Source organism: Chiloscyllium plagiosum, unplaced genomic scaffold (genome assembly GCF_037043375.1).
Source record: "Chiloscyllium plagiosum isolate Xiang-an unplaced genomic scaffold, Cpla_swu_hap1 HiC_scaffold_19, whole genome shotgun sequence".
Taxonomy (NCBI): Eukaryota; Metazoa; Chordata; class Chondrichthyes; order Orectolobiformes; family Hemiscylliidae; genus Chiloscyllium; species Chiloscyllium plagiosum.
This window is the reverse complement of record NW_028270157.1, coordinates 51,244,663-51,257,696: the sequence shown is the minus strand read 5'-3', so window position 1 is coordinate 51,257,696 and position 13,034 is coordinate 51,244,663. Positions and strand designations below refer to the sequence as shown.

General features: G+C 39.4%; 1 protein-coding gene and 1 long non-coding RNA gene across 3 annotated transcripts in view; one reads left to right on the top strand and one right to left on the bottom strand.

Moving 5' to 3' along the window:
* LOC122546905 (uncharacterized) overlaps window positions 1-4,217 on the bottom strand; it is a 459,670-nt gene extending 455,453 nt beyond the window's left edge. For both annotated transcript variants that reach the window (XR_015760453.1, XM_087997353.1), the window contains exon 1: window positions 2,968-4,217. The gene's annotated coding sequence lies outside the window, so the exon portion shown is untranslated. The remainder of the gene's footprint in view (window positions 1-2,967) is intronic.
* LOC148146777 (uncharacterized) overlaps window positions 1-13,034 on the top strand; it is a 57,912-nt gene that overhangs the window by 3,754 nt on the left and 41,124 nt on the right. The window lies entirely within an intron of this gene.

The window sequence follows — 13,034 nt, the reverse complement described above, 5'->3', positions numbered from 1 at the left end:
GTGAAGTGGATGCTGGGACAGTGAGTAAATTTTAAGGATGAGTTTGACAATTTTTAAATTGGTAATGGGTTGAAGGATTATGGAGAGAAGGCAGGAAAATGGGGGTGAGGAGCATATCAGCCACGATCGAATGGGGGAGCAGACTTCATGGGCTGAATGACCTAATTCTGCTCCCATATCTTATGAACTTATGATCCATTTTTTAACATTTCAGTGAGAAAAATGTATATAAAAGCCTTACCTTGGACATCAGAGATTCAATTACCAAGAAAAAACTGATGGGGAAGCTTTCCAAAAGGCATAGTGATTTTGTGGAAACAATACTACAGCACCCATGATAGTGCAAAAGGAGGCTTGAACATAAAATAATGAAATATCAATTAGAATGCAATTTGCTGGCATCACATGAAAATATACAGACAAATGTACACATTTCAATGTGAAAATTGCCAGAAGAGATATTTACATGTAATTTCCAATAGAATGTATGTCCCATGTGATTTGCAATATCTATTATGTATTGGAAATCAGTATAGATGTGTGCACATCTATGACTTTTTTTTCATTGAGTATACAAATTTATTTTGGAAACAACCTATGTAAACAAATCATAATATGGTTATATTTAGCAGTACAATAGTGTCTCAGTTTGTTGTTCAGCCTGTACCACAAAAACCCCCATGTTGCACTTTCACTTCCTGGCTGTGAAGGTGCTGATGTGACTCTAGTGGTAAGAGAATATAATTATAATGTGACAAAATTGCAAAGGTAGCTTTTGATAATGGATGTAAATGGGACTTTGTTTTGTAAAAAAGAAAGTTGAAGGAGATTTTAATATTATGTATTGTTGTATCTGGCATGTGTAATCATTCTGCGATAATTTACACTAGATGCAAAGGAGTCTTAAATAGGGAAAGAAACCTGAACTCTTTTGATCTGGAAACATGTGCCCAGACTACCCAATATTATTGTTTACATCTATATTACATGTAGTCCATATTCAGTAGAATACTCAGTTTTAAGAATACAATACAATGTTACGTTGCTGGAAATGAGCAGATATTCTACTTGAATCTGCTTGTGAGTTCTTTTTGTATAATCATTGAGTGGTATTCATTATAATAAATGCATATCCTTATATAGTATGTTCACTTATCTACAAGGTGTAAATGAATTGAATGTTTGTAACACCAGACAATGGATGAATCCTTAGAATTCCACTTGCACTATTCAAAAGATAGAATCTCAGATAAAATATTCAGTAAATGTACCCCATAAAAATCAACATGCAAGCTGTACTGCAGATACAAACATACAAATTTGGAGCAGAAGTAGGTGGTGTGATCCCTTGAGCGTGCTCCATCCTTCAACAAAATCAAGGCTGATCTCTGTTTCAAATTTTACTTTCCCATCTACCCTAACTTCTCTTGCAAAACAGGAATCTATCTACTTCTCAGCTTTTTAAAAACATGAATGACCCTGCCCAAACCACCTTCCTTGAAAACATTTCTCTTTATCTCCAAAAGTACTACGCCTTTACTCTCTTCATCTAAGTAATTGATATAAAATGGAAGAAGCTGAAGCCCCTGAACTGTGGCAATCCACTTAACAGATTCTGCTAATCATATACATAGTGTTTTCTACCAGCCTTCCAATCTTCTAACTATGCTACTGTGTTATCCACTACATTATATATTTCTACTTAGTGCAATCATCTTTTATATGGCATCTTGTCAAATGCCTTCTGAAAATTCAAGTACAGTGTGTCTACAGTTTCCCTTTATCCACAACAGTTGTAACTGGATGTTGTTTTGATAAACAATATTAACAGATATTAGATTATCTAAATGTAAATTAGCACAGTTTACATAATAAGACACAATGCACCAATCAAATACTCACAACAAGCAGACATGAATATATATATATATATGAACATATATTCTATATTATATTTGCCCCCATATTGCATTAGCAATGCAGAGACAGGTTAGGGAATTTGTCATGAAGAGTAAGGTGTTGAAAGTTGTTAATTGTAGTAATCTTGCATCTGAATCATAAGATGATGGGTCCAGCTCAAATTGAAAGACTTCAACACTTAATTGGCTGATACCAATGTAGGAGAAAGTGAGCACTGCGATGAAAGAGTACTGCACTGTTGGAGGTGTCATCTCTCTGAGATATTAATCTAGGGCTGTTGGTTCTTTCAGATGGACATAAATGATCCCAGGGCACTATTAGAAGAACATTACAATATCATGTAATCCTTAGTCAATGTCACTAAAACAGATTAGCTGATAATTTTATTAATTGTGTTTGGGGCATTGCTTTGAAAATTGGGTACTGTATTTCTCTTCAATTGAAAAGCAGCTGATTTTCAAAAGTACATTATTGGCTGTGATTTCTGGAGTGATGAAAGGTAATAGTTTTTTTCTATAGTCAATTGTAAATATATACACAAAAATGACTTGTACTATAATGATGAGTATTATTGTGTCTCTACAAGCAAAATCTACATGCTCTTTTAGCTGTAAAAATGATTTACTGATAATTAATCAGAAATAGAATTGTATCAACGGTTTCATTTATGTACACATGACATTGCAGACAAATTTGCGGACGGTTGAATTCCACAGCCAATTTACACAAAATGCAGTGCATGCAAATATTCTAACAGAATTATGCAAGTACAAATTCAACTATGGAGGAAAATCCTACTCACACTTGTTTACAGGAAGAATCCACACACTGTATTTCATGCAGATCTACAGAATCTCTGCTGTACAGATAAATGCATACGACTTCAAATGTATATTCTTGTCATGTATATACAATGTATGTGCCGTTGTATGTACACAGGATTGCAGGCAAATCTATTCATGGATACATATGCGCATCTTTCTACAAACACTTTGCTATACAGGCAAATACACAGACATTAATTATTGCAAAGAAATGTATACTCACGGGCCAAATGTAATATATGCAGATAGATCACAGACTCTGAACTGCATAAGAAAATCTTTATAACACTGAGGGATGTGCACATACATTCGAACCTGCATCAAAAACAGCTCGCACACTAAAGTGGAATGCACTAATTCCAATACGCAGGCACCCTGGTCCACCATGGAACAAGTTACGATATACATCTAACAAAGTTTTTTTTTGTTTCTGAAAATCTTATTTTTCCCTGAAATTCAAATAATACCCGTTTAGTTATGGAGAATACCAATCTTGTACTATTTGATTCAGCAGTGTAGCTGTTCTGTGCTGCATTTATACTGCAGCAACTAGTCTTATATCTGGATACGCATGCTCAGGGCTCCTCTCCCAGTTGGTAACATTTTAAATGTTTGGATTAACACCAGCGGCAGTATCCGCTGTATCGCAAATTCAAAACGCAGCATCATTCGGGCGAATCCCTTTTATTTTAAATTTCCACCATTTAAATTGAACATTTAATAAGCACATTTCATCTTATTCTATAAATGACAAATATATTCTCCATGCAACGTTATGGGTTAGAGATCGATCTGGGATGTTGCTACATCGCTGGATTACTTAAATCATTGTTCAATGGCAGTCCCAGAATTGTGAAATAATTAACTTTTTACATAAAATGTAAGCAATCTGCTAACGACCATCAGAGAAATCTAATAGCAGGCGATAGTCCGGAAATTGGGTCGTCAAATCAGTCTCGTTCTGCTGCTTGCCGACCGAACCCGACAGTGACAAGGAGTTTCATTTCCCTGCGTTTCTCTCCGCAACCCAAAATCCGCTTCACACAATCCGCAGTTCTTTTTTTTCCCCTTTAATTAGTGTGTAATATTAAGTGTACGTTCTTGGGATGTTAATTGAAATTGTGCACATCTTCGCTGCCGTTGGTGGATATATCAGGAATTTCAACGAGAGTGCACGGAGGTAGATGGTACAGTACAGGGAACGCTCGCAGTATTATGTAACCCCCCACGCCCCCGGCAGCAAAGGGGAACATTGCAGAGTCGAAACAACTTCATTTGTATGTTCCGCAAAACACGCGGAAATCTTTGACTGCGGGGTTAGAATCGGAGTCCGAAGTTGGGCGAAACTGAAACTTGTTACCGTCAGTGTGAAGTGCTCCAGGTCAGAACCGCGGAAGGGAAGACCCCGGGACAAACAAATCCCCGTCAGTGTCTCAGCCACGGCTGTATAATCCAACCCAGTCCGGCGATCCCGCCTGCTTCTGGTACTCTATTACACTATCAACGCAGGCACTAAAATGGCTTGGTTTCGATATTTTTCCAGGATCATTTCTCAGCATTGTACTGACTTAAAAAGGCAAGGGGTAGTTGGCTGTGGAGCTGTGTAGCAATATTTAGTGATATTTTGCTGTCCTGGTATACGGAGGATAAAGTTAAAAATCACACAACACCAGGTTAGAGTCCAACAGGTTTAATTGGAAGCACACTAGCTTTCGGAGCGACGCTCCTTCATCAGATGATAGTCGCATGAAGGAGCGTCGCTCAGAAAGCTAGTGCTTCCAATTAAACCTGTTGGACTATAACCTGGTGTTGTGTGATTTTTAACTTTGTACACCCCAGTCCAACACCGGCATCTCCAAATCATGACTACTCCGGAGGATAAAACATTGACTGGAACTTCGAAACGTGATGTCTTTCTTCGAGTTTCTTTGCCCAGAATCCAGATCAATGTTATTTTTAAAATTTCACACATAAAATAAACCTATTGTTTTGAATTAAACCCGAGGTTAGTTTGTATTGGTAATTTAGTGCCCCTTTTAAAAAGGTAACTTCGAAAGTTGCAGCGTGGTGTCTAAAAGGGAGTGAAGGAGGGAACACTGTATGGACTACACTCTTAGTTGTGATAATCAAATGATGAATAACTTTCTGTTGTGTTCGATGGGGTATGCTGAATCTAATCCCCTCCCCACCCCACCCACCCCAAAAGGGATCTAACCCAGCACTTCCCTATCCAGGGAAGGGCACCGGCTCAGACCCACTGCCCAGCTGGCGCATACTGCTCTTTCTCCTGAAGTCTTGGGGGAATTCTCCTGGACTATTGACATGCACATTCAAAAACGAACTATAAACAAATACTCATTATTCACTTCTCAAGAATTAAAACGCCTTATTACTGATTTATGTTTTCATAATTAACGGGCGGGAGATAAATTGCTGTTCAAGCTGAGGTAAAACGGAGAACTGAATGCAGAATTCCAGTTTGTATTCCTTAGTACTTTCAACTGAATTTAAATTGTGTGTTTTTTTTTGTCAAACAGTTGTGAAGCGATCCACAAATCTGAGACGCTACTGATTTATTTTGCAATTCGATTTTCTTGCAACAAATCATCGCCTAAGCGGACTGGGAGTGGTTACTGCTCCCGGTAAGGTGCACAAAACCCTGTAAACAAGCCAACAGATCGGCTTTGATCCCGAGCTGCAGTGGTGGCACTGATAATGGGGATTTATTAAAAATAAAAACAAGATCTCAATTAGTATCGAAAAGGGGTTGGACATTAAGGGTTTATATTAACCGTCTCACAGCCTCAGAATTGTCTTCAAATTTACGCTTAGAAAACTTCGCTTTAAACGATTGCCATTTCATTCAGTTTCTTTTCTTTAAAAAGGCAGTTTTTTAAAGCTTGGATCTTAATACAATTTAGATCAGCATCACATTTTTCAACTCTGGTCTCCAGCATCTGCAGTCCTCACTTTCTCCTAGTACAGTTTAGATCGTCAATCATTCCTTTTATCTGCGGGAACTGTTTTACTAGAACGTGGTTTAGTATCACTCAGAGCAGGGAAGCAACCTAAATTTCATTGACACTTTGCAAAATGGAATAGGCTATGTTAATGTGCAGTGTCATTGTACAGCTCTTTCTGATGCTGCTATAACCTTGCTGCATTTCCACTGTCCAGTCTAGAAAATCATGGATTAGTGAGTAAACTCCAACGTCCCTCAACAAGCTCTCAATGGCTTCCAGCTAATATTGAAACACCCTATTGTCATGATATTTGTTATTCACTATTATTAGAAATTTCGGCTCTTCAGTCACATTGTATGTCCTAAATCCCAGTCTTTGGGTTAGCAGAGATAGGAAACTGTCTTTTTAAAACGTTATCCTCTAATGTATCCTCCAAAATAAGAGTGAAATTTCAAATTAAGTGAACTAAACCTTTAGTACATGAATGGACCAATGTAATTTCTGTGCCTTACATTCAAGCATTGCAACACATTTCATTAACATGAAATTTTAAATCTTAACTTGATACTGTACAAGCTACAAGGCTGCAACAGGTACAAAACTGGAGCTGGCTGGAACCACTGAATACAGAGTGAAACAGAATAGGATGCAGACACTTAGCCCATTTTGCTCGGAAGAAACAATTCAACCCTAGAAAATGACTGCATTGACAAGTATTAATCAGTGAATGCACTGATCATCTTGTGATGATACCATGTGAAAACATGCAGGACAGTTTCACGTAAAATAAAAGAAACTGGTTGGGTTGACTGGTTGTGCAAATCAGATTAGCAATCAAGGAGTGTAATTTACCCTGTAAATACATTGAAAAGATATAATACTGCAGCTGTTACAAAAAGAAACTTTTGCTGCAAACAGGTCAGTCTGTGGTTGTTGCCAAAGAAAACTATCTGGGAAAACGATGTTCAATAAATTTGTAAAGTTGTTTTCACACATTTTGATCTGGTAATGTCCTGCAGCTTAGAAGATTCTTTTCTCTGCTTCAGCAGAATAGTTGCAACTAAAAGCCTAACATATATATGTTTATATTTTGAAAAGAAAAACAGAACTGCAGGTACTGGAAATCAGAAACAAAATTAGAAATTGTTGGTAAAACTCAGCAGGTCTGGCAGCATGTGCAGAGAGAATGCGGAGTTAGGTTTTGGGTCCAGTGATCCTTCAGAACTTTCATTTTTTGATTCACTTGAATTTTTTTTTATTGATGTCACTTCACTGTGACATGTTTAAAAAAAAATTGCATTTAATGTTTAAATAATTACATAATTTTAACAGAAATGTAATTATTTGTCATTTTATTAACTGGTTGTAATTGTACTAATGGCTTAAAAGTGGCAAATATTGCAGCATTTTATTCATGTGCAACAAATTGGATTGTGAGGGCATATATATACTTGGGTCATTATTGCAATTGTTTGTGTGAGTTAAGGCAGAAATAAATCATGACAAATATTAACCTGGTTATAAAAAAATGCAGCTTCAATTTAAAAAAAAAAATCAAAAACTTTCTTCACCCCCTAAACAGAGCTGAGAAAGATTGGAATTGAATTATTTGAAGCAGTTATTGAGAGGTACAAGAAGAAAGAAAATTAGAACATCTTAAAGGCTCCATTATTCTACATGTCATTATGTTTGTAGAATACAATGCAAAACAGCAGACCTATATGGCTGCAAATTCCTATATTTCACATTGACTAGAGAAACAACTTGGTGCATGAATATTTGTACACATACGCTAAGACCCACTTATGGATATCTAGATAGAAACATAGGCATAAGAGTAAACCATTTAGTCCCTTTAGCCTGATCTGTCATTTTTATTAGATTGTAGCGTGAGTGCACCTTGACTCTATATGCTTTGTTCCATATCACTTGATTCCTTTGCCCAGCTAAAATCATCAATCCTAAATTGGCAAATTTTCATTTATCCTTTTCAGAACATATTTTTATCATCCTAAGAGATGATCATATTTTGCATTTTGGAAATGGGCCAATACAACAGTTGGCTCTCTGCCTTACTAAACATAAAGTTTTAAAAAATCATTTAAACTTCAAAATGTTTTAAATCTCTTGTGATTCACCATGTGTCTGAGATGGACAAACCAGAAAATGACTGGTTTGGTTTGGATTGAGTTAACTGATTCCAGCCAGTGTAGAGCTGTTGTTGGCCTCAGTGACCTTGAACTAAAAATGGAATTTCTTTGGCCAATGATATTTGGTCTTGATAGCAATCCCAGCTGTGTGGGTTTGTGAAGTCAAATGAGGACAGGATCTTGTTCAGCTGTGATGCTCTTTGGATTGAATAGTTTGTTAAAAGTCATTGTCAAAGGGTCATACATAGACACTGGTCAGATGGCACCACAGGCTATGATTTGAAGTCCAGAAAGTAATCTTTAGCAGATAGCAACAGGAACGTAAAGAAACAGCATTATATTACCTTGTGGAGACCAGTTGCCAAAGTGCACTTCAGGTGACTTTAAACCTAAATAACATGACACAACCTGTATCAATGGAATGCAGTAATCACTTCACCGCATGTAATAGCTGTCCCATACAACCAGTATTGAATAAGAATTATAACAACACTTTATCACATGGTAATCAGGTGCTAACTATATATTATTTTGATATAAACCAGAAAGTGCTGGAGAAACACAGCAGCTCTAACTAAGTTCTGACAGAGGGTCACTGGATTTCTCTCTGGTTTTCTCTCCCTAGATGCTGCCTGACTTGCTGAGTTTCTCCAGCACTTTGTTTTGTTTTGCATCCTCAGCATTCACAGTTCTTTCTTTTATAGAGTCATAGAGATGTACAGCATGGAAACATGTTATTGATTTGATGGTGTTTTTATTAGGAAAGCATTTATTTGATAGAATTTTCATCAGATCAGAAGATATGCTGGCAGATAGCAAACCTATAGTACACATTGTGTATTGATTCACAATCATCACCAAATTAAGCAGACATTCCTGTAAAATCGTGCTTTACAAACTGCTATAAAAATCCGGAAGAATAATAAGGTATTGAAAATTAATTGGAACTGTGCCTAATTAAATTGTAAAATGTATGCCTCCTCATCCAAAATGTGGCTGGGTGGGGTGCACACATTTTCTATCAAACATATTGGAAAATGTTTCAGTATTGACATGCAGGACCTAACTACGAAACAGGCAAATGGTAAGTAAGGCAGGATGGAGGTTGGGGTAGTAAACCTGCTTTAGATCGCCATTTCAAAATTAGATCCATGGAACATAGCTTATGCTTTGCCTAATCAGTGAAATAATGCCAATACATGGCCTAATGAGCAGCCTAAAGCGGTCATTGAAGGATTTGACAAAAAAGGAAATATGAAAATGATACTTACTTGACGAGGAGCCCACCTGCACTGTAGTCCTGAAGAACTGTACCAGCCCTTGTTTAAACCCTTCCTGACTGAGTCTGTACATGGATGATCTCTTGCCGATAGATATTAAACCATCAAACGAAGTGTACTGTGTTCAAAATATTTTTAAAAATCATTAAATTTGTGAATGTATTTATTTTCTAGATTTGATTGAAAAGTTAATGTTATATTTTATCAGTGAGAATAGTTAAAAAAAATTAATGTTACAAGAAAGTAAAAGAAATCTGAATCAAGAGTATGGTGCTGGAAATGCACAGCAGGTCAGGCAGCATCCGAGGAGCAGGAGAATCAACATTTCAGGCATAAGCCCTTCATCAAGAATGAGGCTGGTAGACTGGGGCGGGTTGGGGGAGCTGAGAAATAAATGGGAGGGGGGTGAGGTTGGGGGAAAGTAGCTGAGAGTGCGATAGGTAGATGAAGGTGATAGGTTGGAGAGGAGGGTGGAGCGGATAGATGGGAAAGATGGCGGTGCCGAGGTGGGGGCTTGGGACTGGGATAATGTGGGGGGAGGGAAAATGAGGAAACTGTTGAAATCCACATTTGATCCTGTGTGATTGTAGGGTCCCAAGGCAGAATATGATGCACTCTTCCTCCAGGCGTTGGGTGGTAAGGGTTTGGCGATGGCCAAAAGAAATCTGAATGCCTAGTCAACAAATATCTATTGATGGTGAGTTAGTATTCCAGATTCCAATATTTAATTCATTCTAATTTTAAGACATACTGGATGAACAAAACAGTTCTACATTTAGCTAGATGTTCCTAAACAAAGGAAACCCAGATGTGAATTTATACAGTACAGGAAAAAACTTGTGATAACATTAACACCACTTTTGCAATGGTTTAGAAATTATTTTTAGTTAGGCATAAATTTTTTGCACAAAGTTGATGTGTTAATTTTTACAGTTTCTTAAAATCACTTTTTTTAATCTCACTAAATTATGCCTGTGCATCTCTTCCATATTCACACAGAAACAATATGTGATATGGTAAAAAATACTAAATCTCTTTCTCTGTTCAATAATGTACAAGGCGTGGGGGTGTAAATTGTTTATTGTTACTGACCTCCTCTCTTGTCCATAACAGATGTATCTCTTAAAAATATGTTGTGGTGAAATTCACCAAACCCTGTTTGTGAAGTCCAATTTAAAATGACCTGCAGCAATGTTTTTGGGATTAAAGCAGTGTTGATTTACAGCATTCAAAACTCAGGGGCATTGTTCAAAACACATTTTTTTTTCGAGAAAGAGAAGAACAAATTACTTCCAATCAAATAAGTAGATCAGAATTAGTTCACTTAAACAGTCCAGTAAGTCATTGTCCAGTTAAGGTTCTTTCAGTTGGCTGTGCACAGGTGTCACTCTCCCAAGAGCCAAGGGACAAGGGACAATTCAATTGATGTTCAAGGTGTAGTAGTTGTCAGCTGGGAAGTTATTCGCTTCACAAGCAAATGCAGATTTCTTTTCAAAAATCAATAAGATCAGAGACGGGTGTTTAGCTGAGCCTGAAATTGTTCACTGTACTGGTATGGCAAACAGACTGAGGAAAAAAAAGACAGAAACAGAAATTGGTGGTGAAACTCAGTAGGTCTAGCAGCATCTGTGGGGAGAAAGCAGAGTTCATGTTTCAAGTCTGGTAACTCTTCATCAGCACTGTTTTGCTTCAGATCTCAAGCATCGGCAGTTCTTTATTTTACATTACAGAACAAAACACAAAGATTTATAACAGGTGAAGGTGATTTTAAACAAACCAGCAGTTTCAGCTGATGTGATGGATTTTATGTTCAATTTACAGCAACGGTTGTGTTTTGTAGTAGATAGTTGTTCAGTCATTTGCACTGAGTCAATCAAAAACTGGTTTTGTTGGTCTCCTTTATTCAGAACTGGATGAGGTAAATATCTTGTTTGCATTGTTCACTCAACATGAAGGTTCATATAATGCAGGAAATATCTCTTTCTAGGAAGTGATGAGCTTTGTCTTATCTAAGCAATTGCACAAACCGTTCCACTAACACTTGATGTACCCATTCTATGTTCAATCAGCGCCGTTTTAAAATTCGATGACAGACCATATAAGAGTGAAAACATATTTTTAACAGGGTAAATGTTACTATTTAAAACAGTTTATTAGCCAGTCTCCCTCTCTTCACTCTCACTCCACTCTGCTCTCTCTCGCTCTCGCTCTCGCTCTCTGTCTCACTGCTCTCTGTCTGTCTGTCTGTCTGTCTCTCTCTCTCTCTCTGCGCTCTCTCTCTCTCTCTGCGCTCTCTCTCTCTCTCTGCGCTCTCTCTCTCTCTGCTCTCTCTCTCTCTCTGCTCTCTCTCTCTCTCTGCGCTCTCTCTCTCTCTGCGCGCTCTCTCTCTCTGCGCTCTCTCTCTCTCTGCGCTCTCTCTCTCTCTGCGCTCTCTCTCTCTGCGCTCTCTCTCTCTGCGCTCTCTCTCTCTCTGCGCTCTCTCTCTCTCTGCGCTCTCTCTCTCTGCGCTCTCTCTCTCTGCGCTCTCTCTCTCTGCGCTCTCTCTCTCTGCGCTCTCTCTCTCTCTCTGCTCTCTCTCTCTCTGCTCTCTCTCTCTCTGCTCTCTCTCTCTCTGCTCTCTCTCTCTCTCTGCTCTCTCTCTCTCTCTGCTCTCTCTCTCTCTCTGCTCTCTCTCTCTCTGCTCTCTCTCTCTGCTCTCTCTCTCTCTGCTCTCTCTCTCTGCTCTCTCTCTCTGCTCTCTCTCTCTCTCTCTGCTCTCTCTCTCTGCTCTCTCTCTCTGCTCTCTCTCTCTGCTCTCTCTCTCTCTCTGCTCTCTCTCTCTGCTCTCTCTCTCTCTCTCTCTCTGCTCTCTCTCTCTCTTCTCTCTCTCTCTCTGCTCTCTCTCTCTGCTCTCTCTCTCTCTGCTCTCTCTCTCTCTGCTCTCTCTCTCTCTGCTCTCTCTCTCTCTCTCTCTGCTCTCTCTCTCTCTTCTCTCTCTCTCTCTGCTCTCTCTCTCTGCTCTCTCTCTCTCTGCTCTCTCTCTCTCTGCTCTCTCTCTCTCTGCTCTCTCTCTCTCTGCTCTCTCTCTGCTCTCCCTCTCTGCTCTCCCTCTCTGCTCTCCCTCTCTGCTCTCTCTCTCTGCTCTCTCTCTCTGCTCTCTCTCTCTGCTCTCTCTCTCTGCTCTCTCTCTGCTCTCTCTCTCTCTGCTCTCTCTCTCTCTGCTCTCTCTCTCTGCTCTCTCTCTCTGCTCTCTCTCTCTGCTCTCTCTCTCTGCTCTCTCTCTCTCTCTGCTCTCTCTCTCTCTCTGCTCTATCTCTCTGCTCTCTCTCTCTGCTCTCTCTCTCTCTCTGCTCTCTCTCTCTCTCTGCTCTCTCTCTCTGCTCTCTCTCTCTGCTCTCTCTCTCTGCTCTCTCTCTCTGCTCTCTCTCTCTCTCTCTCTCTGCTCTCTCTCTCTCTGCTCTCTCTCTCTCTTCTCTCTCTCTCTGCTCTCTCTCTCTCTGCTCTCTCTCTCTCTGCTCTCTCTCTCTCTGCTCTCTCTCTCTCTCTCTCTCTGCTCTCTCTCTCTCTTCTCTCTCTCTCTCTGCTCTCTCTCTCTGCTCTCTCTCTCTCTGCTCTCTCTCTCTCTGCTCTCTCTCTCTCTGCTCTCTCTCTCTCTGCTCTCTCTCTGCTCTCCCTCTCTGCTCTCCCTCTCTGCTCTCCCTCTCTGCTCTCTCTCTCTGCTCTCTCTCTCTGCTCTCTCTCTCTGCTCTCTCTCTCGGCTCTCTCTCTGCTCTCTCTCTCTCTGCTCTCTCTCTCTCTGCTCTCTCTCTCTGCTCTCTCTCTCTGCTCTCTCTCTCTGCTCTCTCTCTCTGCTCTCTCTCTCTCTCTGCTCTCTCTCTCTCTCTGCTCTATCTCTCTGCTCTCTCTCTCTGCTCTCTC